This window comes from Rhineura floridana, chromosome 6, assembly GCF_030035675.1.
Source record: "Rhineura floridana isolate rRhiFlo1 chromosome 6, rRhiFlo1.hap2, whole genome shotgun sequence".
In the NCBI taxonomy this organism is placed as follows: Eukaryota; Metazoa; Chordata; class Lepidosauria; order Squamata; family Rhineuridae; genus Rhineura; species Rhineura floridana.
In genome coordinates, this window is record NC_084485.1 from 21,591,688 (window position 1) to 21,615,381 (window position 23,694).

General features: G+C 43.3%; 1 protein-coding gene and 1 pseudogene across 1 annotated transcript in view; both read right to left on the reverse strand.

Annotated features, from left to right (window-relative positions):
- Nucleotides 1-23,694, reverse strand: part of LOC133386507 (NUAK family SNF1-like kinase 2) — a 113,632-nt gene that overhangs the window by 84,446 nt on the left and 5,492 nt on the right. The gene's annotated exons all lie outside the window — the stretch shown is intronic.
- LOC133388208 (U6 spliceosomal RNA) lies at nt 11,973-12,073 on the reverse strand (annotated as a pseudogene).

The window sequence follows — 23,694 nt, forward strand, 5'->3', positions numbered from 1 at the left end:
ACATACAGGAAGTGGAAAGAAGGCCAGGCCACAAAGGAAGAGTACAGGCAGGTATCATGGAAGTGCAGGGATTGGGTCAGGAAGGCTAAAGCTGAGAATGAGCTGAGATTAGTGAGAGATGCTAAAAGCAACAAAGCTCGCTTGCATTGGCTGCCTGTATGTTTCCAGGCCAGGTTCAAAGTGCTGGTTTTAACCTATAAAGCCTTATATGCCGCGGGACCACAATACCTGATGGAATGCCTGCCCCGATATGAACGCACCCGTACACTACACTCTACATCGAAGACCCTCCTCCGGGTACCTACCCATAGGGAAGCTCGGAGGGTGACAACAAGGAAAAGGGCCTTCTCAGTGGTGGCCCCTGAATTATGGAACAATCTCCCGGATGAGGTACGCCTGGCGCCAGCATTACTATCATTTTGGCGCCAGGTTAAAACCTTCCTCTTTTCCCAGGCATTTTAGCTTTTTAGTATGTGTTGAAAACTGTCTTGATTCTTCTGGTTATTTTATAATTTTAAAGTTTTTTTAAAAAAAGTTTTTAAATTTGTTTATATGTGACCTATTGTATTTTATTGTATTGTATTGACTGTTGTGCACCGCCCAGAGAGCTTCGGCTATGGGGCGGTATAGAAATTTAATAAAATAAAAATAAAATAAATAAATAAATAAAAAAGCTTCTACCCCGCCTTTCTTTTCATAGTCCATAATAAATCCATAGTAAAAGACAGAGAAAAGAAATGGTGGCACAGCTACTCAATGAGGATGGCAAAATGATAACAGATGACAAAGAAAAGGCAGAAGTGCTCAATTCCTACTTTGGCTGAGTCTTCTCCTAAAAAAGGGTCTATGACCTTCCCGGGAAACATGAAGTAGAAGGGGCAGGATTGGAGCTTGAGATTGATAGACAAACGGTTAAGGAATACCTAGTCACTTTGAACAAGTTCAAATCAGCAAGGCCCGATAAACTGCATCCTAGAGTATTGAAGGAACTGGCTGAAGAACTCTCAGAACCGCTGTCTATTATCTTTGCAAAATCATGCAGGACTGGTGAAGTGCCAGATGACTGGAGGAGAGCTAATGTTGTCCCTATCTTCAAAAAGGGCAAAAAGGAGGAACCAAGCAACTACAGACCAGTCAGCCGAACATCAATCCCTGGAAAAACTCTGGAGCAGATTATAAAGCAGGCAATCTGTAAGCACCTTGAAAACAATGCAGTGATTACTAGGAGCCTACATGGATTTATGAAGAACAAATCCTGCCAAACTAATCTTATCTTGTTTTTTGATCAGGTAACCTCCCTTATAGACTGTGGGAATGCTGTGGACATAATATATCTTGACTTCAGAAAAGCTTTTGACAAAGTGCCCCATGATATTCTGAGTAGCAAGCTAGCTAAATGTGGGCTGGATGGAACAACTATCAGGTGGATCCACAGTTGGGTCCAGAATCATACTCAAAGAGTGTTTATCAATGGTTCCTTGTCAAACTGGGTGGAAGTAACGAGTGGGGTACCACAGGGCTCGGTCCTGTGCCCAGTGCTCTTCAACATTTTTATTAACGACTTGGACGAGGAGGTACAGAGCATGCTTAGCAAATTTGCAGATGATACAAAATTGGGGGGCACAGCTAATACCTTGGAAGACAGAAACAAAATTCAAAGGGACCTTGATAGGCTGGAGCATTGGGCTGAAAACAACAGAATGAAATTCAACAAGAATAATATGCAAAGTTCTACACCTAGGAAAAAGAAACCCAATGCACAGTTATAAGATGGGGGATACTTGGCTCGGCAATACGACATGTGAGAAGGATCTTGGAATTGTCATTGATCACAAGCTGAATATGAGCCAACAGTGCGATGTGGCTGCAAAAAGGCAGATATAATAGGCTGCATTGACAGAAATATAGTTTCCAAATTGCGTGAAGTATTAGTTCCCCTCTATTCAGCACTGGTTAGGCCTCATCTTGTGTACTGCGTCCAGTTCTGATCTCTGCACTTCAAGAAGGATGCAGACAAACTGGAACAGGTTCAGAGGAGGGCAACAAGGATGATCAGGGGACTGGAAACCAAGCCCTATGAGGAGAGACTGAAAGAACTGGGCATGTTTAGCCTGGAGAAGACTGAGGGGAGATATGATAGCACTCTTCAAGTACATGAAAGGTTGTCACACAGAGGAGGGCCGAGATCTCTTCTCGATTGTCCCAGAGTGCAGGACATGGAATAATGGGCTTAAGCTGCAGGAAGCCAGATTTTGACTGAACATCAGGAAAAACTTCCTAACTGTTAGAGTGGTATGACAATGGAACCAATGACCTAGGGAGGTGGTGGGCTCTCCAACACTGGAGGCCTTCAAGAGGCAGCTGGGCAGCCATCTGTCGGGAATGCTTTGATTTGGATTTCTGCATTGAGCAGGGGGTTGGACTTGATGGCCTTATAGCCCCCTTCCAACTCTACTATTCTATGATTCTATGATTTTGCATTTGACCTCTTTGAGAACTCTCAGGTGGATGCCATCTGCAACTGGTGATCTGTCAGTTTTTATTTTGCCTAATAAGCCTCGAACTTCACCTCCCATCCCCACTATTTTCCTCAGTTCCTCACACTCCCTTCCTGCAAATGTTAGTTCAGATTCAGGGATCTGCCTTATATCCTCCACTGTGAAGACAGATGCAAAAAGTTTATTTAGCTTCTCTGCAGTCTCATTATCCTTCTTTAATGCACCTTTGACTCTGTTATCATCCAAGAGTCCAATTGCCTCCTTAGACGATCTCCTTCTTTGAATGTATTTAAAGATTTTTTTGTTGTTGGTTTCTATGTTTTTAGCAATGTGCCCTTCACATTCTTTTTTAGCATCCCTTTTATTGTCTTCTTGCATTTCTTTTGCCAGAGTTTGTGTTCCTTTTTTATGTTTCTCATTCAGACAAGACTTCCATTATTTAAAGGAAACCTTAATGCCTTTAGTAGCTTCTTTGACTCTGCTCACTAACCATGCCGGCATCCTCTTAGCCCTCGTGGTACCTTTCTTGGCATTACTCTATTCAAGGTGTTACTCCATTTCTTCTTCCCCCAGACTGAAGTGGACATCTCAATTTTTTGTTGAGCAAACTGTATCGGCATAGTTACTAACAGGAGAGCTTATAATGACATATTTACCTACCTCTGAATGCAGCACAGATCCATGCACTAAGTAATCCGCTTTAAATGCCTGCCATTTTTATCCAGTTAAACATTTGTTGTTGTTGCACCATCAATGCACATACTGTACAGAAAAAAATATATGAATAAAAATGAATAAAAACACATCCCTACCACAAAGGTGTACAATCTAACTAAAAATAAAAGGGGAGCATAGAGGCAAGGAAAGGGACTAGAACAGGTAAGGGACAAGACAGACCCTTCAGGTACACATACTCTGGATATGGAAAATTATAAAAATAAATCCAACAGCTTTGGAAAAAAGAAAGTGTTTTAGCTGAGATTTAAAAACAGTAATCGAAGGAGCAGTATGCAAGCGCTCCGGCAGACAGTTCCAGGAGTGTGGAGCGGTGAGGGAAAATGGACAAAGCCGAGGGTGGGAACAAAAAACCCTGAGACGGGTAAGAAGCGTGGAACTTGATGAATGAAGCTCCCAAGCAGGGCAATACTAGCAAATAAGGGCTGAATGATAAGGGGAAGCCAGATCTTGTAAGGCCTTAAAAGTTGGAACAAGAAGCTTATACTGAATCCTAAAGTGAATAGGGAGCCAATGGAGGGACTTGAAAAGTGGAGTGACATGTTCAAGATGACGGGCCAAATAAATGATCTTAGCAGCAGAATATTGAATGCACCATTTGGCACTTTTCCCTATGACGATCCAGGCAGCTGAAAGGGAATCAGCTTAATCAGGCCAAGCGTCCTGCCTTTTTGATATCCTTCTCAGTACCCCCAGCACTAGGTGGGGAATTATTTATTTATGTATTTATTTATTATTTGATTTATATCCTGCCATTCCTCCCAGCAGGAACCCAGGGCGGAATTGCCATTTTAATTTCCCACAATGCCACAGAGCAACACTACATCAGAGGCATCATGGGAAAATAAAATAATGACTCGCTCCCTAGGACTGGTGTAGGAAGGGGCTTGACAGAGAACACTTTGCCAATGGACCCCTTAAACCTGGAGATGGTCCGGAACATCACTATCACAAGAACCAGCCAATGAGTACTCTGAACAGCCAGCTTTTCTTGGAAAGAGGTGATTGCCCCTCAGTGTGGCTCCCAGAGAAAGGTTGTACATCTAGCCAAGAAGGAGTGCAGATTCACAGTGACGTCAACACTGAAGCCTAGAATCATGGAATAGTAGAGTTGGAAGGGCCTATACGGCCATCGAGTCTAACTCCCTGCTCAATTCAGGAATCCAAATTAAAGCATACCCAACAGGTTGCTGTCCAGCTGCCTCTTGAAGGCCTCCAGTGTTGGACTGTCCACCACCTCCCTAGGTAATTGGTTCCATTGTCGTATGCTAACAGGAAGTTTTTCCTGATGTTCAGCCAAAATCTGGCTTTCTGCAACTTGAGCCCATTATTCTGTGTCCTGCACTCTGGGATGATCAAGAAGAGATCCTGGCCCTGCTCTGTGTGACAGCCTTTTATGTACTTGAAGAGTACTATCATATCTCCCCTCAGTCTTCTCTTCTCCAGGCTAAACATGTTCGTTTCTTTCTGTCTCTCCTCATAGGGCTCTATTTCCAGTCACCTGACCATTCTTGTCACCCTCCTCTGAACCTGCTTAACACCACTAGTGGATAGTGTGGAGGGGCTATGCCACTCATACGACCTCTCTCTGGCTGAGTCACTTCTGCCTACTGGGATGGAGAGGGATGAAGTGGTGATGAGAAAACCTCATTGCAAGGCCAAAAAATGGTGGTTCCCACCCCGTTTATCTGAAAATCTCATAAATTGGCTGTGCACATAATTACACCGAAAAAAAAAAGGAAGATGGCTACGGGCAAGGGAGCTATGGTCAACGGAGCTCTTCTACTGATGGCTTTTACAGAGTAATTTCCCCCCCACTGGAAGCTGCAACATTTGGGAATGCATGGGAAAGATGGGGGAGCCCCCCTCCCTTCTTTCCATACTTTCTATACTGCCTCCCTCGTTATTTGACCTGAATTGGATGCTAGCTACCCGTATGTCCCAGAGACTTTACCTACATCAGGCCGCTGCCACCACTGCCTCCCGCAGTGGAGAGCGCCAAGCTGGGCTGGACACAGAAGCAGGCTGGAGCCGGAGACTGGCGGGTCGGGTGTTGCGGCCTGACCTTGGAAGACAACAGTTGCTGTGATACTCTTTCGGCTTCTGAGGAGTGGGAGGCACCCCTGCAGCGGCTGTCATTTTGCCATGGGGCCTCTGTTTGTTTTGCTTGTTATCAGTCATGTTTACACCCTGGCTCCTCTGCCTTGGCTTCCTTGAGAACTGCCCTGTTGGTTTTGATTTTGAGGGGCCTGTTGTCCCGCCCCTCTCTTTCTTGAAGTTGCTGGATGTTAAGATCAGGGGAGGATGTTGCTTTACATCTTGGAAATGAACTATTACCACACTGGTTCGATGCTTACACCAGGAACCACTATCTGTAGTTACACCTCCGGACCATACAGGAGAGAAGCCCTATTATTATTGGAACTTGTTGCTTCTACATTATTGTTAGTTTTTATTGTTAGTCTCTTAATGTTTTGATGTTTACATGTTCTACTTTGTACGTCGCTTAGAGTGGCTGACAATTCAGCCAGATAAGTGACTAATAAGTCGAATAAATAAATAAATAAATAGTGAGGTTGGCACTGTGAAAATGAAGCAGCAGCAGTGCCGGACTGGCTTCACTAGTGTATTTGCATCACACCAGTCTCACCACCACCTCATCCCCCACCATCCTAGTATGCAGCAGTGACTCAGCCAGAGGGGGGGTCAGGTGAGCGGCAGAGTCCCACCATGCAGTCAGCTCTTGCCTAAGAGTAGCAACCTCTAATATTGCACAGTATTCTTCTTCAAGCAGAAGGAATCCTTATCATCAGCCATTAGCAAAGACTCTAATAATAGATCCTTCAGTACTCCGTTCCCACTTCCCATTTTTCTCCCCTGTTTTTACCATTTCAGCAGCTGTTACATTTACAAAGGTGTGAACTCCTGCATGCAGATTCAACCTGCTCTCCAAATAGGTGTGACTTTATTCTGCTCCTGGGTAGGTGGGGCTGATTCTTGTATTTACATTCGGGCGATCTTTTTCACTCATACCTGAAGAGTCTTGTGCATCTCAAAAGCTCATGATTCTGCTAATGGAATTGGCCCAAGAAATGGCAACACCTGAACCTTTGAAGGTGGCCAGCATTCACTTCTGATAGCATCTTTAATACAGACAGAGGAAATTGGGAAGGTCAGAATGGATGCATGTGAGAGACACAAGGCAAGTGGTGCACCAACTGTGAGAGCTCTGCCAGTTGCATGCATTGTGCTATGACATCTATGTGTACATAAGAACCCCAACCTTTATCCTTACATTAACTCTTTGAGGTATATTTGTCTGAGACCTGAGATTTTATCCAGGGCAACCCAGTGAGCTTCATACCTAAGCAAGGATTTCATCCTGGCAGTGTCCACATCTGAGTTTCTCGCAACTCATCACTCTATCCCAGGGATAGCCCATGTGGTACTGACACCAGCTGCTCTTGGACTACAGCTCCCATTGTTCCTGAGCATTTGGTGATGTTGGCTGGGGCTTGTGGGAGGTGTGGTCCAGCAGCCTCTGGAGGGCACCACATTGGCTACCCCTCCTCTAGCCAATACTTTCTGCCAAGGCACCCAAAGTAGTTTACAACTGCAAAATAAATAAATGGTATGAAACAAAAAGCGACAGACTCCTTTTGGTCTGACTGATGGTCTTTTCAGGAGTTGATGATACAAGCTCCCTGACCTGGGCTCCTCATCTTCTGCCTTCATTTGGGGCACACAGGGAAGTAGCTGCTGGAAAGGTAGAAAAGGTGCCCCAACAGTTCTCTCAAGGTTGTGATTGTCCCTTCAGGAGCTGGTGGTTATATTCTGCCTCTGAATACCAGCTGCTGGGAATAACAAGCATGGAGAGTGCTCCTTGCACTCAGGTCCTGCTTGTGGGCTTCGCATAGGGGGATCGGGTTGCCCACTGTGAGAACAGAATGCTGAACTAGATGGGCCACTGGCCTGACCCAGCAGGCTCTTCTGTTTTTATGCTCTTATGCTTCCTGGCCAGAACTTTCTCACTTCTCTTTTACCACTTCCCATCATCCAAACCCTTCCAATTTCCCCCAAGTTTCAGCCAGGCCTGCATTCCTGTTATATGCCGTCCAAAAAGGGGTGAAAAATGGCACACAAATCCTTGAAAAGACCCTTCACATTATCAAGCTAAAATATTTAACAATGCTAAATCAATGACCAACATCCCATTTCAAATCACTTGTGTCGGGAAGAATGCCTGATGATGGTAACCATAGTGTCCTAGTGTTTCAGTTTAAAGCTACCCTTTTAATCATCAGGCTTGCAACTATTTATGTTCAGCAGTTAAATTGCATTAAGCAAGTTTGTTTGCTGGGGATGCTTCTGCATGGAAAGATGAAACACCTGTTCTCTGGAAGGTTAATGTTCAGCATGCTTCTCTATGATTAGGAACAAAAAATGCCAGCAGGTGGGCTCCTGTTAGAACAGCTCTCAGAATTGTCAAGCTTTTTTTTTTAAAAAAAGCAATAAATTCAGCAAACGTGTTTCAGACTATACAAAGCCTCCTGCTGAAATGATCTATATAGTACCAAGGGAACATCCATTGCAACAAGTCTGTTCTTCCAAGAATGGGTAAACCTTTCTGAACAATTCATCTGTGGGGTGCCATTATCTTTGGCAGAATCAGACAACTTGTGCCCTACCAAGGTAAAAGCAGCCCACCAGGTATGTACTAGCACATCTCAGATGCTTGGCAACCCACCTGGCTTTCAATCCTAGGCAGACAGCAAAAGCCACAGGTTTCCCACCACCAGTATATCATTATCATTATATGTTAGTTGCTTAATATAGAAGGAAAAAAGTCTGTAAGCCTCTTACAAAAAAATTATGAGCCAAAGGCGTAGCATAAAAACAGATAACACATACATATAAAACCATTACAAAACCCATGAAACAAATACAGCAACAGCAGAAAACATCTGCAGAATCTGTCAAATGCCTGGGAGAAGATGCACTTTTTTAACCTGGCACTAAAAATATGGCAATGATGGTGCAAGGTGGATATTAATTGGGGTGAGCATTCTACAATTGGGGAGCCACAGTGTAAAAAGGCCCTCTCCCCTGTTGGCAGTCTCCACACCTCCCTCAGAAGTGGCATCCGGAAGAGGCTCCACAAGAGACAGTGATGGCCACTAACTTGGATGGTATTGAATGCGGGTTGGAGAAATGCATGGACAACAAAGCTATCAGTGACTACTAACCCTGATGGCTATATCAGAGGCAGTATTCCTCTGAATACCATTTGCTGGAAGACAAAGGAGAGGGGAGCACTGTTGTGCTCAAGTCCTGCTTGCAGGCTTCCCATAGGCATCTGGTTTGTCACTGTGAAAACAGGGTGTTGGACTAGATGGGTCACTGGCCTTATCCAGCAGGGCTCTTCTTATGTTCTGATGAGACGTGGACATTAGTGGGCTAGATAGATCAAGGGTCTGACTCAAATGAGGGCAGCTTCCCATGTTTCTAGGTTCATTTTTCATTTCTGCTCCAGAAACTCTCTTAAAAAATCCCAGGTTCTCTGGAGAGTCATGAACAAGGCTAAGAACTTGATGCAGTGTTGGAGACACACCTTGCCACCTACCCTATAGGTAGGATGGCCACTCACGCCCAAAAAAGAGGGAATGCATCAGCCAGAAAGTGGACAAAAGAAGGCAGTGATTTGTATAGTATTTGTATATGCTAATTTACACAGAGATGCAAATTTTAGAAGCCATTACTATAGTTTAAATGGAATTAACAATAATCCCACAATGTTGGAGAAGTCTGTGAGCAAATGCCCTTTGTTCCCCTGATTCAGTCTGCTGTCCAGGTGCTGCTAATTGTGGATGGGCAATTGCAAGCCTCTCCTGCTCTTCCTTCTTAGGGTTCTTTATCTTTAAATCAGACTTGGACTGTCAGCCCTTTAAATAGTGGAGGCTTCAAACAGAAGGAAATTGTGAAGTAGGAAATGTGGCCACCCTAGAGATAGACAATAGTAAATTTGAAAGTGGCTTGAGAGAGGCATCACTTCACATGGGGTATAGACAGGAACATCTTAATTTTGATCCACAGTAGCCTTTGGTGAAACAGGCTTCGTAGGTTTTAAGAATTCTTTCCAAAAATTGGGACTCTTAGCTTTCAGTTAGAAGACCAGTAATGGTGAAAAGCAGCCAGCAGGGAGAGGTGATGGGATGCACCAGCCTCCTAGCACTGGTGCTGCTGTGCATTACTGGGAGGGGGAGGGATGAGGTGGTAGGGAGGTGAGTGCTGTATGGATACACAGGCAGAGCCTATCTGGAGCTCCCAGCAGTGTCTCTGCACAGCGCCGACCTTCCTGTCACTGCATCCCTCCCACTCACAGTAAGACATAGTGATGCCAGTGCCGGGAGGCCAGGATGCTGGCAACCCTCCCTGCCAGCTACTCCTGGAAAGGGTCAAAATGCTGCCCACCATAACTAATCTCCTTGTGAATGCGGGTGAGGAACCTCTGGAACAAGGGCCAAACTTGGCCCACCAGGCCATTTTTGGAAAGCTATGCCCACCCACCGTACACCTGATGTCATACGTGACATCAGACACAGGGCAGGTGTGGGGGCTTCAAAGGAACAATTGGTGGGCTCCTGATTCTTCCTTTGCTGCCAACTGCTCATCGGTTGATGGGCAGTACGAGCACGCATTGCTCAAGCAGAGAGAAGTGGTATCTTTGTCAATGGGAACCGCTTCTCCCTCACAGCGCCACTCTGTGAAGCTGCCCATCACTTCTGCTTTCCACCTCCAACATCAGAGAAGCATAAAGAGGCTTGCAATGCATAGAGCTAGCAGTGTTCCTGGTGCTGTGGTTCCTAAGCTTGGGAAGCCCAAGCAAAGGGATTTTGACAGGTGGGCAGGACAACCCACAGGTCAATCATGTGACAAAATAATGACATCATGTGATTGACAGGTGGGCTGTCCCACCCTCCCTGCGAGGTGGCCAAAAAGGTTCCCCACCCCTGTCCTATAATGTAGAAAAGAAGGAAAGTACTCTGCATACTCTAGCTCTCACTCTCAATTCAAGCAGGGCAGAAGGGTAACCCAACAGGTCTAAGCCACTACTTCACATGAGATGTGCCTTAGAATATTTCCCAGAATCCTCTGCAACATGCTGGCAATCTCTAGTTCATCTTGCAAAGTTTCTCTCTGCAAAGTTCATCTCTCTCTCTCTCTCTGTCTACTTGGCTGAAGCCTCTTTTTCAGATTCATTTGATTATATACCTACCAGTGAGCTAGAACGTATTGGCAAAGATTTCAGCAGGAGCAAGATGAAATACTGTCCTTAGAAACATTTTCGGTTTTTCTGTTATTTTGGCTTTAAGTGATTTATCTTCTGCACGATCCCCCCACCCCCCCATTCATACAACAACTTCTTTCTACATGAGAGGCCTGAGAGGCAAAATTGGACTAAGCTACCAGGAAGCTGTCAAACTGTACTTGCTTCTCATGTTCAGAGCTGGAGATCATATAGAATGCAACCATTTTCTTGTCCATATCCTACCATTTTTATTCTGCTTTAGATATCAGTATGTGCAGATACTCTTCATATTTTTTATCTCCCTTGTGATGTATCCTTCCCCTCGAGTAGCAGTATCATGAAGGATAAGGCTATCAGTGCCTACCAGCCATGATGGCTATGCCTCCACAGTCGGAGGCAGCATGCTTCTGAATATCAGTTGTTGAAAATCGTAGTAGGAGAGAGTGCAGTTTCGCTCAGGTCCTGCAGGTGTACTTCCCATGGGCATCTGGTTGGCCACTGTGAGAACAGGATGCTGGACTAGATGGACTGCTGGACTAAATGGGCCACTGGCCTGATTCTGCAGGCTCTTCTAATGTTCTTGTATTCTTAATAACAGTGACGACTGAAATGCCCGCTACAGGGTAAACATGTGTTTGGAAATGTGGTGGTAAAGATAGCTTGCAGCAACGTTACTAGACGAATGCTGATTATAACTCACTTCGGTATGCCTAAATTCATTCTTTATCCTGTATTTCAAAGGCTGCTAGCTTAGCAGATTGATCTACACCTTGGTTGCTAGCCATGTAGATAGATGTAATATGAAGGTGGGAACTGGTAATAGCTTATTGATGTCTCAAACCATTGATTGCTCCCTAAAGCAGTGTTATCTCCCTGTACTGTTCCCAGGAGCATGGGGCCTTTGGCAAGCTCTCTCCTGTGTGACAGGTTGTGGGCTCTGCAGTCTCTTACCTTTCTCTCCTGCTGAGGTTACCTGCTTTACCATGCCAGAACAGTGATTCAGGAGAAGAACTGAAGCATGAGGGGGTCATCCAAGGAAAATGAATGGTGGAGATTCAGAAGAGTCAAAAGAAAGCACATCTTCACCCAGTCCATAGTTAAACTACAGAATTTGCTACCCCAAGACATGGTGATGGCCTTCAACTTAGAAGGTTTTCAAAGTCAGGATGACAGGATGCTGGGTGAGATAACCATTTAGTCTTTTCCAGCAGAACCCTGGTTATGTTCTTAACAGTGGAAGTTGCCTTATCAGAGTATGTGCATCTAGCCTAGTATTATCAACTCTAACTGACAGTGGGTCTAATGAGTCTAAGATTGAGGTCTTCTGCATTATCTGCTACATGATCCTTTCAACTGGAAATGCCATGGATTGAAATTCGGACTTTATGCATGTAAAGCATGGGCTCTACCGCTGAGCTATGGTCCCTCCCCCAAATATGGAGCACTTCATGAATTTCAGGCATCCTTGCACAGAAGCCATGCTAATCTTCTCTGTATTGTTCCAAATTGAACACATGGGAGTTGAACACATGACTGTTGCCATCACATCTAATTTGGTCCTGAGACTAAGAAGAAAGAGGGATTGAGGAATCTGTCTTTTTCTCTTGGCTTTTCATTTTCCCAGTCTCAGTTTCAGTTAATAAAAAAAAAAGTCCCCACAAAATTTCATCAGCATTTTAATATGAATTTCTCCTAACATACAATATTTTGTGACATTTTTTTCTAATTTACACATTTTTGCAAGCAACATGATGCATTTTTATGTTATTTCCCCCAATGTATGCATTAATATGCACACTTTCCCTTAATATTCTGTTGTGCACAGCCCAATCTCTGAGTGGTGCAAGACTTCCAGAGGGTTTGGTTTCCTTGGAATGAAGGTCAGTGGAGATTGTGGTGTCTTTATGATATATGGTTTATGCACACATATATACATCCTGAAAGTAAGATGGAGAGGTTGTCACCATTAACACTCTAACAGATCTTGCTTCCCCATTAGGTTTCATGGGGACTCCCCAAAGCCATAACTTGAGATTCAACACAGAGAGCAAGCCTCTCTGTGTCTTTTCCCAGCTTCCCACTTCACCTCAGACTATCTCAAATATCTACCTCCTGCCCCGGCCAGGTGAGGGGGAGAGGGCCACCCTTATTCCTATTGCAACACATCTTTTCCTGGCCAAACCCTTACACATGTTAATGGGGGGGAGTTTACAGACCCCTTAACCGAATAAAGAAACTGGTTTGACTAGTTCAGCAGGTTTCTCTGCTAAGTCCATCTATACAGATTCAAAACCAGGAGCTGGAAAGGAGACCCAAAGACATCATCCACACCATCTCCCCAACCTTATGACTATGCACATTTGTGCACACATTCTTTGGATGGAGAACTGTATCATGAAATTCACAAAAGCGTGGTTTTCAGAGGACAGCAGTGTTTCATTCTGTGTATTGTTTCAGGAAGTACAAACTAGGCAGGTTCACATTAAATTCTAACGCAACCTGAGTTTCTCCCCTATCTCTAGCTCTGCATCGTATTCATACCTGTGCAAAGGTTTGAGCTCCGGTCCCTTAGCTCCAAGCTCAACCTTCTCCCAGATGTGCCAGGAAAGGTCATTCCAAAAATCCCAAAGTCTGTTGGTGCACCAGATTTTAAATTACGCACAAGAAGATTTTTATGAGAAAGAAGTTTTCTTGCTGCCTCTGGACTGGTGATGGATTTTGATTTTATGTTAACCGAAGAAGAGAAATGAGAAAGGACAGTGCTTTGTAACAAATTACTGCCAATTGAACCCCTCATACTGAAAACCTGATAAGGGTGTTGAGATGATCTTTATCTGCTGACAGTTGTGATGGAAGAGGCTATTCTCTATGGAAATGCATATTGGGTGGCACTTCTATTTTTTGTGGTTTGCATTGTGCGAGGCATTGAGCTTCAAATCAATGTTAATTCACATGTCGCTCGGATGACTGTGCTCCTTGTCAGCTGCTGGGAGAATTATTTAGGCTGCAGATAGTCTCATATAGAGTTTGAAAACGACAGGAAAACTTTTTAATGCATGTGCATCAGATCCTAAATGTAGGAGCAACAGAAAAAGTTGAGAGCTGGTAAAACGATAAAAAGAAGAAGCAGTGAAAATCCCAGAGCAAGGATCTTAGTGGATGTGCACCCATGGTCAATCTGATGACGTCAAAGGCAGTGGGATGTGATGACATCCATTCAATGATCCTGAGGGAGTTAGGTGATCTAATTGTAGAACCATTACCTATCACTAGAGATGGGGGAGAAATTCAATTCAGTTTGTAAGTCGCTTTGAGACAAACAAAATGTAGTAAGTAACAAAATAATAATAATAATGTACTAAGAGACAAAAAACCTTGCAGTTTAAGAACGTACCTATAGCCAACAGATATTTCTATCAAACTTTAAAACGCAGGGAAATTGGGAAGCTATAGTGAATGCACCAGGGGAGCAGGAGACCTGACCTCCTCTCTGAGATATTGGACTGCCCTACAAATTTGTAAAAATGCAAACACTATTTGGATTGGTCTTTCACAGTTCAATCCACTTCCTGTGTAGCTTGGAAGAATTTGGTAAAATGTGCCTCTGAGCATATGGTGAGTGGTGGCAACACCTGCAATCAGCCCAAATAACAGAAACAAGACATGTGCCGTGCTGATCTTGTTTTAGCAGGGAGAAAGCAACAACATTAAAACAGTTGATATAGTTCAGATAGTCACGTTAAATGGGGACTTCCGGGAAGGGTGACTTAGCCTGTGCCTGCTTTTGAGACGGGCTCCTGCCTCAAAAGAAGCTTATTCAGATATATCAGTCAGTTTTTTCTTTTTTTTTTGACTGATTAAACTTCTCCCGGGTAGGGAGAAACGAAGAGATTAACCTCAAAGCCTATTTTTGTTGGGACGACCAGATCTCATTAATTTATGGGACGAGGTCCAGCCGACGAAGGTGGGACGGATTTTCAACAGCAAGCTCTATCTGTTAAAGCGAACGTTCATCTTATCTTCTAAGAGAGAACGCACTAACAGGCAAGCACCCTTCTTTCTATATTTTTCTTTTACTTGACTTAAATTGTTGCTGTTTAAAAGAGATTTGCCAGATTGATCGGTTTTTGACATCTCACTGGGGAGCCGTAACTTCTCTCTGCTACGCACTAATTAATAGCTTATCTCTGTTTTTGTTGCAAAAAGCTGTCCTGGATTTGCATTCTAAAGATATACACAGAAGAGGGATTTCTATTCCAGATTTTTATTTTGAAAAATATTATACTGTTTTGAGACTACTCTCTTTTTGGTCTATTTTATTTTGACGAATCTGTTTCTTGACGATTGCCATTAATTGTTTCGATCCTGGGAACTGCATTTTGTTTACTTAACTATTGGAGAGATAAGGCTGTCTGCTCTGTTTATACTGTGATGTCACCAAGTTTGGAGTATTAACCCAATTGTTGCTGAAATAAGAAGTGGTTTTCCTATATTTTTCTTTTAAAATGGCAATTAAGAAAGTGGCTGAGAATCTGGAAATAACTATGTTTCAGAAAATAATGGATGAGATTGAGATAACGAAAATTGAATTGAGTAAAATGAAGCAGGAGATTAAAGATATAAGGGTCCCTGTGAGAGAGGTGACCCTGGAAGGGGTCCCTGTGAGAGAGGAGACCCCGGAGATTGGAACAGGGGTCCCTGTGAGAGAGGAGACCCTGGAGACTGGAATAGGGGTCCCTGTGAGAGAGGAGATCCCGGAGATTGGAACAAACGTGGAACAGGAACAAGATTTGGAGTCTATGGACTTTAGAAATAAAATCTATTGTTTGGAACTCAATGTTATCTCTGAAGAAATTAATGAAGATTCTAGAGATAAAGTTATCAATGGCATGGATTATCTTCTGGACTGGAATGATGTGATGGAGCCCAATATAGAGAAAATCTATGGAATTAACTGCAGCCATGTGACAATGGAAAAACTTTTAAGAGATGACCCAGTGTATTTTGAAAAAAAGAACAGAGATATGATTTTACAGCAGTATTTCAGCAACCTATTCAGAATGGATGGCAAGAAAATATTTGGGATAGAGGTAATTCCCATCAGACTCTTACTATATGACTATGGCTTTGACAGCAAGATTATTATGGAATACTGATAATGGAAGATTGGATATTGAAATTACTGGACTTAACAAGACTACTGAAGATGGAAGATGGAAAATGGAACTAATAGAGATAATAGAACAATGGCTACTGAAATTACTGAACCTAACAGATTCTGATGTGATGGATTAATTGAAATGTTTATTTTGACTATGGTTATAACAATAAGATTATCATAATTAGTAATGAGATGGATTAATCGATATGCTTATCTGGAAAAAAAAATTGATAGATATATTTCTTAAAGAATTGAAACCTCTCTTTGACTTTTTGTGGAAAGAATAAAGTAATGTTTATGAGATTTGATGATTAAGTAAGATAACTACTGGAGGAAAGTGATTTTATAATATGACTTAAGAGACAGGATTGTTATATATTATAGACTTATAACTGATTTGATCTTTGACAAATGGGAAGTCAATATTTTACTCTTTATTTTTTATTTTTTATTTTATTTATTTTTTTTTTTTGTTTAACTATTTTTGATTTTGTTTTTTGTCTTTGAATGTTTTATGATTTTGTCTTGTATGTTTTATGAAAATCTGAATAAAAATTATTGAAAAAAAAAAAAAAGATAGTCACGTTAAATATGTTTGATTTACTTTGCAATCTTAGTGCGGGGAAGCCATGACCGTCTCAAGTGAAAAAAAGGTCTGGTGTGGGTGTGGCCCCCTGATTAGCCAAGCTCCCTTTTTACACTTTGAACTCTCAGTTCTCTCTGACTGTTTTGTGTATCGCCATGAAAATTTAGAGGGTTGTTCAGGAAGCATTTCTGAGTTCAGGACTATAAGTTTTGTAAGGTTTTGTTTTGAAATGAGCTGATGGGAAGCATCAGAATGGTATGGGGGTATTTTTGATTTATCATTGTGGAATGCAAAAAAATCCATGCTGACTATGGGATACAGCCACTCTCATGGCTGTATAATAATAATAATAATAATAATAATAATAGATAAAATACAAAGTTCTATGTCTTACTGACAAATTAAAAATGAACAAATCATCAGATCCAGACGGCATTCATTCAAAAGTTGTTAAAGCACTCAAATGTGAAAATGCTGACCTTCTAATAAAAATATGTAATTTGTCCCTAAGTTCAGTCATCGTACATGAGGACTTGAAAATGGTCATTGTAATGCCACTTTTTAAAAGGGGATCCAAAGTGGATCTGGGAAATTACAGGCAGATTGGCTTAATTTTTGTTTCAGAAAAACTAGTGAAAAGCAATAATAGAGGGAGAATTACCAAGCATATAGTACACGTCTTGCTAAAGCAAAACCAGCATTGCTTTTGCAAGGGTAACTCCTATCTCACTAATCTGTAAGGGGTCTTTGAGAGTGTCAACAAGCATGTTGAATGCACCAGGGGAGCAGGAGACCTGACCTCCTCTCTGAGATATTGTACTGCCTTCCAGTCAACATTGCTTATTTAGAATTTCAAAAAGCTATTCATACAGTCCCTTTCCAAAGACCCCTAAGTAAGCTTAGCAATCACAATATAAAAGGACAGGTCTTTGTATGAGTCTGTAACTGGTTCAGGAATGGAAGACAATAGGAATAAATGGACAGTTCTCCTAATGGAGGAATTTATTTATTTATTTATTTCATTCCATTTCTATACCGCCCCTAGCCTATGGCTCTCTGGGTGGTTCACAGCAAGGAATAAAATACAATACAGTAAAATAGACATCAGATAAAATCCCTAAAAACAGAATGTAGAAAGTGGAGTCCCTCAAGGATTGGTGTTTGGATTTGTGAGTTTTACGTTGTTCATAAATGATCTCGAGTTAGGGGTGAACAGAGAGTAGCCACGTTTGCTAATGATACCAAATTGTTCAAGGTAGTTTAAACAAAAAGGGGTTACAAGGAGCTCCAAAAGGACCTCTCCAAACTGAGTGAATGAGCAGTAAAATGGCAAATGTGATTCAACATAATCAATTTATTTATTATTTATTTATTTATTTATTTATTGAATGTATTAGTCACCCATCTGGCTGGCTGTCCAGCCACTCTGGGCGATGTACAAAATAGGCATACAAGTATAATCAAGTATAAACTGTTGAAACATCAGGGTAAAAAATCCTTATTTTACATATAAACTCATGAGATCTAAATCGGTGGTAACTGACAAGGAATGAGACCTTGGGGTCATAGTGTATAGATCAATGAAGATGTCAACCCAGTGTGTGGCAGGTATGAAAAAGGTGAAATCCTTGTTAGAGATCACAAGGAAAGGGACTGAAAATAAAATTGTCAATATCATAATGCTCTTATACAAATCTACGGTGCGACCATATTTTGAATATTGTGAACATTTCTTCAAGTCCTCTATGGGACTTGAGCTCAGTGGACTGACTTCTGAGTAGACATGTAAAGGATAGATAGACAGATTGGCAGTGGCGCACTTTTGCTGAAAATGAGGTGGTAAAGACAGTTTTTTCCTTTCCCTTTTCCAGTACAAATGGCTGCATCATCATTTGAAGCTGTGTCAAGTAAGTGAATTAAATTTGCACAAGATGAATGTTCTCTAAGCAAGCTACTGAAAAAATATTGGTGGGGACAGTAAATAAACTAAGCTCCATGACACATGCATCTATTAAATCTGCAATTGCTACGCTGGCAAACAGAGGCAGCCCATCCATTGGCTATATGGGCAATTTGTCCCAGAAACTATAGTGTCCAACTGTCACTGCTTCCTCTCCTCTTGTCAGATTTTTTACTGGGTCTTAGTGATGGGGAGAAAGGTAGTTAGCAAACCTAAAGCACACTTTTATAGCTCTGAGCCCAGCAATATGGGCAGCTGAATCAGGGTTATGGTTCTGCTAGCTCAGCCAGCAGAACCATCAGAAGAAGAAACAGTGATATTGTGATAATTTAGAGCAGCCTTTCCCAACCAGTGTGCCTCCAGATGTTGTTGGACCACAACTCCCATCAGCCTCAGCCAGCATTGCCAATGGTCAGGAAAGATGGGAGTTGTGGTCCAACAACATCTGGAGGCACACTGGTTGGGAAAGGCTGATTTAGAGGTAGTAGTTTGCAGAGTGTTGCACTAGGGGGATGGTACCTGCAGCATTGCTTGCCAGGTGAATATATGATCCAGATAAATAATCAGCTCCCCAATTATTCATCTCTGCCGGAAGAAGGGCCAACTCCAGGCAGAGTGCACAAGCAAACAGACAAGTTTCTCAAATCATACAGAGAAGCAACAGAATGAGTGAGCTTTATGGTTATTGTGGAAAAAAGAACAATCAGTTGGGAAAGGAAGGCCACTTATGGATTGCCAAAACATAGCAAATGCACCATGAAAAAGAGGACACAGACTTGCATAAAAACCTCATGCACTATTTTATATGTGCAGGTGCAAATTTAGAAATAATTACTACAGTCTAAATAGAAATGAAAAACCTCTCAGAAAGTGGGGGAGACTGTGATGAGGTTACCTGTGTGCATACTCAGTTTGCTGTCCGACAGTTGATGGGCAACTTCACAGATCCTGCTCGCTCTTCCTCTGGTTCCTTAAACTGGGCAGCCCTTGAAAGAGAGGGGTGTCCTCCCTAAAGTAGGACACATGGCCACCCTACGCTGGGATGTACAACAGGAGGAACTGTGGAATGCTTAACAACCTACTCACAAGCCAATATTAAGACTTTTGTATTTATGATCCAGGTAGGCCCATCAAAATTTCTGCTGATTCATCACAGTCCGGGCAGGAGCAGTCATTCTGCAGATATATGGTGGCTACTGGCAACCAGCATATGCTTCTAAGTCAATGACTGATGCAGAAACAGGATATGCACAAATCAAGAAAGAGTTGTTGGTGTTGCTTGTGAATGCTTTCAATGCATTAAATCTCTAGGAAGACACTTCAGATGAAAGACCACAAGCTCCTCCAGCAAACTGCTCGATGCCGGTAGTTTAGGGAGTCAAAGAATGATGACCAAACTGCAAAAGTAGGAATTGCATGTTACCTACAGATCAGGTAAATTTATGTCTGTTGTGGATGCCCTTTTCTAGGGCTATAAACTTGACTTTGGAAGCGGAAAAGGTCTCTGAGCTTGAGGTGGAGGCCTATGTAGACTTACTTGTCAAATCACTCCATGAACCAGACAAAAGGCTGGTGGAAATCACAGTGGAAACAGAGGAAGATGGATGATTGAGAATTCTAAATGAACTGAGCATTCCATTTAGAATTCTCAATAAGCCATCTTCCTGTTTCCACCATGATTTGCACTAGTCTTTTGTCTGGGGGACAGAAGACAAAGCTATTGTGATCTCGGTAGAAGAGACCACTGGAACAGCAGACAGGCTCAGTGTCAGTGCCTGGAATGGTGGAGCGGCTGCCAGGGCAGCTGACACCAGCCTCCTTTCTAAATATTTTTTTGGGGGGGGGTTGCATTTTAATGGGTCATCACTCCAAAGAACAGCACTGGGCAATGCAGCTGTAACTACCATTGTCTTAGAGCAAGGGAAGTCTTTGGACCATATCGTTAAAAAACAACAACATTGGAATGAATCATGCTTGGAAAGGCTCTTAGACATGCAGTCTAATCCACATGCCTGATGTTCCGATTTGCACATGATTTGTCAGATGTGTACTAGGAAGGTTTGCTCCAAACTGTGGAGTGTACTGAAATCCTCTAACCCTACCCCCCCCATCTGATATTATTTGCATTTTTTAAAACCTGTACATCAAATGCAAAGATATATTTGATATCATGGCTACAGTGGCCCTAATGGTGAGATAAGCTACCATTGATTTTGATGACAGTTTCCAGAGGGGCAGCTGTGTCAGTTCTGTTGCAACAAAACTAATAAAGAGACTTGTGGCACCTTAACCAGCCAGTTAGTCTTTAAGGAAGGGGCGGGGAAGCCTTTTCAGCCCAAGGGCCACATTCCCCCATGGACAACCTTCAGGGGGCTACACTCCCCTGGAAGGAGCAGGTCCTCAGTTTGGAGGCACTCCTGGATCCAGCATTGTCACTGGAAGCTCAGGTAGCCACAGTGGCTAGGGATGCTTCCTTCAGCTCCGGCTGGTTCGCCAGCTACAGTCCCTTTTGGACAGAGACTTGGTCACAGTACTGCATGCTCTGGTAACTTCCAGGCTGGATTTATTGCAATGTGCTTTACATCTGGCTGCCCTTGAAAACTACTCAGAAACTTCAACTGGTCTAAAATGCTGCAGCCAGATTACAGTCTGGGGTTGATTTTAAATCTCATATAATTCCTGTTTTAAAACAGCTGCATTGATTGCCAGTTTGTTTCCAGGCCCAGTTTAAGGTGCTCACGCAAGTGTTTAAGCCCTGAACAACTTAGGTCCCAAATATCTGAAAGATCACCTCCTTCACTTATAGACCCTCTCTGGTTCTGAGACCAGCAGAGGGGGTCCTTTCGGTACTTCCACCACCCTCAGAAGCTTGGGGGGTGGCATGGGAGAGGACATCCTCTGTGGCGGCCCCTAAATTGTGGAACTCCCTCCCCAACGAGGTGCATCTGGCAACCTCATTGTACAGCTTTAGGCAAATGCTTAAGACGCACCTCTGTAGCCTGGCCTTTGACACTTGAGATTTTTGGGACCCACTCTATTTGGTGATTCTGGTTGTTTTTAATTGTTTTTATCACTGTATTTTAAGGTTGTTGTAACCCACTCTGGGACCTCTGGGTGAAGGGTGGGCAATAAATGCTAATGCTAACAATAATAATAATAATACCTGTGGTAGGTGGGGCCAGCAGCTAAAGTGGGTGGAGCAACAGATGTGACTCTGCTGTGTACAGCAGGGGACATTCCAGAGGTCAACTATTCCAGAGGCATACTTCCATTTATAGACCATTTCCCTCCCTTGCTCTCCCTGTTGTCTCAGAAGACCACACTCCACTACAACAGAGGTCCCTAGGAATCAATCAGCATGAAAGGGTGTTAGCTACTAGGAAGAGTCTTCTCATTGGCTGACTCACCTCCTTTCACTCTGATTGGCTCCAATCAGCATGAAAAGACAAAGACTCTTCTCAGTGGCTAGTATGCTTCTTTTTCATGTTGATTCAATCAGACATAAGGACCTGGCTGGGACTCTGCTCTCAAAAAAGTAATGGGTCTATGACCCCCCTGCGACCCCGGATGACTGCACCCCTGATAACAGTAGAAGAACACACTGCAGCCAGCCAAAAGCACTTGAAGAGGGCACAGAGTAGGGCAGGTGAGGGTGTGGCCTGAGAGAGTCCCAAGGGCCAAATAGGGAGGCCCGGAGGTCTGCATTTTGCTCCCGGGCCTGAGGTTCCCCACCTCTGCTTTAAGGTGCCATAAGACTCTTTGTGGCTTTTGACCACAGGTTTCCCAGTAGTGGTAGGCAAACACTAGAGCTAACAGAATGTAAGGCTGGCCTCTTCGTTAGCACAAATGAATGGCATGGGGGGGGAGCATTGTCAAAACAGCCAGAAATAAAAGCTAACTTAGAAGGTGGCATGGTAAGACCTGTGACCTTATATGATGTAACAAGCATGAACAGACCAGAGTCCTCTTTCAGAGTCCACCCCAGAGCACATTGCTTTTTATGCAGCTATTGGTGAAAATTCATAGAAATTTTAAAGAAGCCACTTACAGGAAAACAGAAATGATGGGGGAAATGAGAAGAAGCAGTTTGTGCTAGAAGAACAGCTATTATGGGATTGTGGAGCTCTTGTGGAGGAACAATTATTAGATAGCGCATTATTGTGGTGCTCTACTCATTTCCTGCAACTCATCCAGAAGCCTGTGGTGCCAATGTGGCCCTCTAGGCTTTTACCTCTTCCTTTCTGATGCAGTTGAATGTGCACCTCTCTCTGCTTTTCTAATGACACATGTGCAGAACATAAATAAATATGGTGACCAGAATATAAGAGATGGCAAACACCCACTGTGTGTGTGTGGGGGGGGCGTAGCATTCCACTGCTACTTTGAAGTTGAGGGCCAATTCACACATGGGCTCCATCACTTGTTGATAGTAGAGCCGGCACCAAACTGCAGTGGGCCCTTGGGCAATAGACTGCAGCAGACCCTCAAAGGTGGCAAGGCGGCAGCACGACCATCACTGCTGCTGGGGGCTTAAATAGGCATGGTCATGTCAGCACGCAAGCCTGCCATCTTGGGTGATGGCCTGCATGCATTCACAGTATGCTAATGCACTAATGTGGTTGGGCCTATTTAAGCCCCCAGCAGTAGTGGCAGCAGTAGCACGACATGGGAAGTGGCACAGCAAGCATGTGCTGGCGACAGCGGGGGGGGGGGTTGCCTGGGAGGGTGGCTACTGCTCCATGATCTGTGCCAGCAATGCATTGCAGGGCTCATGCTCCGCAACCTGATGCAAGCATGGTTTGCAGAGGTACACCCACCCAGCCCCAGCATCAAGGGTACCTCTCGGCTGCAGGGTCCTCACCCAGTGCCCAACCTGGCCACCCTCTGGCACCGGGCCTGGTTGACAGTAACATCAATTGAAAACTTGTATGGCCATCACAGATGAATCATCACAACCAGAATATTCATGTTAACTGTTGTCCATTTTCAATGGATCTCCAGTAATGCCTCATTTATTGAAGTAGATGTGTTCCTGGACACTACTTCTTTACTACATTACTACTGGGCTCCTACTGGGAGGAAGGTCAGGATATAAATCTAAATAAATAACAGAAACTTTAGTACCAGAGGTAGAAATAAATGGAAAGAATACAGATAGGTTCCTACACCATAAAAAGAAGAGCAGTTCAACATATTTCAGCAAACATTTTATTCAAAACTAACAATATGCATGTCTGAAATGAAACCACCAGGTCAGGTAAGCCTTTCATACAGACCACTTGAAGGCTTCGTACACTCGAGCAAGCAAGCAAGGGGCAGTCACCACCATTACCCTGTGCTTAGTCGCTCTCTCTCTCTCTCTCTGTCTGCCATCCTTCCCTACACTTGAACAGATAAGGAGCCACATTCTGACATTGTGACCCATTCTGACCCACACCCCCTGGA